Below are 4191 nucleotides of genomic sequence, written 5' to 3' on the forward strand. Positions count from 1 at the left end.
AACATTCGGTAACCAACCATATAACTCAAATACGCATAAAACAACGTCGAACCTTAAGTGTCCAGACCCTGCGGGTTCGAGAACTATGTAGACATGACCCGAGAGACTCCTCGGTCAATATCCAATAGCGGGACCTGGATGCCCATATTGGATCCTACATATTCTACGAAGATCTTATCATTTGAACCTCAGTGCCAAGGATTCATATAATCCCGTATGTCATTCCCTTTGTCCTTCGCTATGTTACTTGCCCGAGATTCGATCGTCAGTAACCGCATACCTATTTCAATCTCGTTTACCGGCAAGTCTCTTTACTCATTCCGTAATACAAGATCCCGCAACTTACACTAAGTCACATTGATTCCAAGGATTGTGTGTGATGTTGTATTACCGAGTGGGCCCCGAGATACCTCTCCGTCACACGGAGTGACAAATCCCAGCCTCGATCCATACTAACTCAACGAACACCTTCGAAGATACCTGTAGAGCATCTTTATAGTCACCCAGTTACGTTGCGACGTTTGATACACACAAAGTATTCCTCCGGTGTCAGTGAGTTATATGATCTCATGGTCATAGGAACAAATACTTGACACGCAGAAAACAGTAGCAACAAAATGACACGATCAACATGCTACGTCTATTAGTTTGGGTCTAGTCCATCACATGATTCTCCTAATGATGTGATCCCGTTATCAAGTAACAACACTTGCCTATGGCCAGGAAACCTTGGCCATCTTTGATCAACGAGCTAGTCAACTAGAGGCTTACTAGGGACAGTGTTTTTGTCTATGTATCCACACAAGTATTGTGTTTCCAATCAATACAATTATAGCATGGATAATAAACGATTATCATGGACAAAGAAATATAATAATAACTAATTTATTATTGCCTCTAGGGCATATTTCCAACAATATCCGTTCCGAAGGACTTCGCACGTCGAACAAAGATTCCTTGACGTACCATCGTTGATGTAAGAGCATGTATTCCTCTAATGCTCCCATGTGAATGGATTTTACAATACTATGGTCCGCAACACATGTATAGACGTCGTGCAAAGATCTTGGATGTACCTGGGCTATTGACCTTGTTGTTGTTGGCGGTGTTATTGTTGGTGGTGGTGGTGATGGGCGTGTCCGTGTTGCTAGTGTTGTTTTTGGTTGTGGTGGTGCTTGTTGTTCATATGGATGTCATTATTGTTGTTGTCGTTGTTGTTACCAACCTATACGGCTGATGAACTTGTGATTCATACACTGATATAACAACACGAACCTATAGTGAATGTGGATAAAGCGGTTATCTAAAACTAATTTATAAAAACTCTAAAGTTGATAAAGCGGTTAATTCAACATAATCATGGAAAACACCAACATGAATTCAACGATCGATCAGATGTTCATTTGAAAATTACATGGTCAAACTGAAACCATTAGATGTGAAATACATTGAATAACACAAAAGATAGCTAATCCATCTGTGATAGAATCTTCAGTCACGGAAACTTGGTGGCCAGCGTTCAGTCAAGGGGAATGCTTGCCTCATCCGTCCATCCTCGTGCTACCAGGGAACCTCTTGGACGGTGCCATTAACCATGTCGACAACAAACATACCATGCTCAAATGTGAAGGTCAACAAAACAACCGATGAGTTCTTGCTAGATGATCTTATCTGAACAGAGTATGAATCAGTAGGGCCAACCTCACCATACCCTTGGCCAAACACACTCTGCCATAAGTTAGGAACAACTCTCCTAGAAAAAGCCAGCACTAAATCTAATCTTGAAGAGCAGCTCCACTCTAAGTGGCCGTCAACCAACTTAAGTAGCCATGTATTGAGTGATTGTTCACAAAAGTTGACCAGAGACAAGATGCCAGAATCGTTTAGGGAAACACTATAATCAAAGCAAGACTTTGCTGATATAGGTAGATGGACTACAGAAAATGCAGAGCTTGAAATGTCAAAACAGACAATCATTCCTACAACATATATCATGTATAGGAAGTTCTCGGCCAAGATGGAGTACGGGTCTTCATGAAAGATGCAAGGAGAATGATATTGCAAGGGTGCAGAAACAAATCTTGACCAAGTGTCATCTCTGAACACACTTACGTGAACGTGGAAATCAGCTTTGGACCTAAACTTTATGCCGACACAAGTTCTCAGGAAAGGGCCAGCCGCGTACTTAATAAAAATTGAGAACCCGGTCTGACCAGCGGCTGGGAGAATGCCAAAATGGCCATAGAAGTTGGGGCTATGCTGGCCTTTCAATAGAGGGACTCGAGGCATGTATGGGGCTGCAAATGAATATACTGGTGGAAACGAGCTAGGGAAGAAGCTGTAGTACCCATCGACCATCAGCTCAGAGGGTTCAGACGAAATAAAAGAAGGGCTTCTAAAACTGACTAGCAACTCACCAGATTCAGACACGATTATGCGCTGTCATATGAGAGTATACTCGTCTATACGGGAACGAAGCAAGGCTCGATTGGTCTCACCTTCGGCGGCTATGGCATCGACAACACGGAAATGAAGAGAGAAGCCTCATTCAAACTCAACAATGAAACCGAGAAATGCAGGGCTATTAAAACGAGCATAAGCCTGGACGAAAGAATTGGATCTTGATTCAGACATCCACAGGGGGCAAACAGCTGAGCTTCGAACAAGGGAACGAGTGCATGATAGCCTAGTAAGGAAGGTTTTCATCGTCAAGAACTGCTTTCGGAATGATGCTAGACATGGATGGATGCGAGGGTGGGAGTTGGTGGCAGAAGAGAGTGGGAGTACGGTATGGAGATGTGTTTCAAGCTAGGGTCCCAACATAGTGCCAATGTATGGGATGTGTATGCAATATTTTAACAAGCAACAAACTAGCTACCCATGCTTAAACCTATGGACTCAAGCTGGAGCTAGAATAAGCAGGTAAACTGGGTAGAAAAAATGCATAGGAAATAGCACAGTCTTACAAGTGACAAAGTCACTCAATTAGTTCAAAAAATAATAGCATCCGATTAGGACGATACATTTTAATCGACGTCATGATCTTTCACTAGTTAAACTCTTGAAGATTTGAAATGGCAATCATCAATAGTAGTGTAGATCTCACCAATCATTATTTGCTCCGTTACCACGTCCCTGGAATAAAGAAAAAAACATTGTCGTGTCAGTGTATTGTAAGCAGAAACCTAATAGAATTATCCATGCGAAAATGGGCAATACATGATAGCATCTTGGCTTGAATCCAGTGCGCTGCGAAGCAGCTTTAGACTCACCCCATGTTCCAAGGCGCTGCGGATAGAAAGAACTTCATGTTACTGATATGAAGAACTTTATGTTAATATGAAGAACTTTATGTTACTGATATACCTCCACAACAACAAAAGCTATGGAGAAATATGAGAGGAAGAACAAGGAGCTCACAAAGAACTCCAAGATCTAGATCCAAGGGGTTCCCCTCACATAGAGGAGAAAGTGATTGGTGGAGATGTGGATCTAGATCTCCTCTCTCTTTTCCCTCAAGAACTAGCAAGAATCATTGGAGGGATTGAGAGTTAGCAAGCTCTAAGAAGGTCAACAATGGGGGAAGAACACGAGCTCAACAGATAGATCAAGCCAAGGGGGAAGAAGACCCCCTTTATATAGTGGGGGAAGGAATCAGACCGTTACCCCCACTTATAGCCCGAGCCCAGCGGTAGTACCGCTAACCCTCCAGCGGTACTACCGCTGGCTGTAGCGGTACTACCGCTGAGCCCAAGGTAGCGCAAAGATACTACCGGGCCAACCACCGCCAAGAAAGTCTTCGCAAAAAGTCCGACGAAGTCCAGCCGCAAGGATGACGGTACTAAAGTCCTGGAGCGGTACTACCGCTGACCAGGGGCGGTACTACCGCTGGAATAGCGGTACTACCGCCAGCTCTAGCGGTACTACCACTAGGTCCAGCGGTACTACCGCTCGCCACTGAAACAACCATAACTTTCGCATACGAGCTCCGAATCGAGCAAACCCAAGCTTGTTGGATTCAGGACGACAAGAGCTAGCCCAAGCTTAAGACCATGCAGATATGAAAATGCCAATGATATAGAGATGCGAGACCTCTATGAATGAAGAACCAGCAAAAACTCTAGCATCAAAAACATCATAGTAGATTCATATGGACTCCGTTTTCGATGAACTCGAGCTTGTCATGAAGAT

General features: G+C 43.5%; 1 long non-coding RNA gene across 1 annotated transcript; it reads right to left on the bottom strand.

The window, feature by feature from the left end:
- Positions 1 to 2915: 2915 nt before the first annotated feature.
- On the bottom strand, positions 2916 to 3358 carry LOC123439765. The gene is made up of 2 exons (XR_006630150.1): positions 3220 to 3358; positions 2916 to 3135 (listed from the first exon to the last, which is right to left on the bottom strand). It is a non-coding gene; the product is annotated as an uncharacterized LOC123439765 (long non-coding RNA).
- Positions 3359 to 4191: the final 833 nt, after the last annotated feature.

This window comes from Hordeum vulgare, chromosome 3H (assembly GCF_904849725.1).
Source record: "Hordeum vulgare subsp. vulgare chromosome 3H, MorexV3_pseudomolecules_assembly, whole genome shotgun sequence".
Taxonomy (NCBI): Eukaryota; Viridiplantae; Streptophyta; class Magnoliopsida; order Poales; family Poaceae; genus Hordeum; species Hordeum vulgare.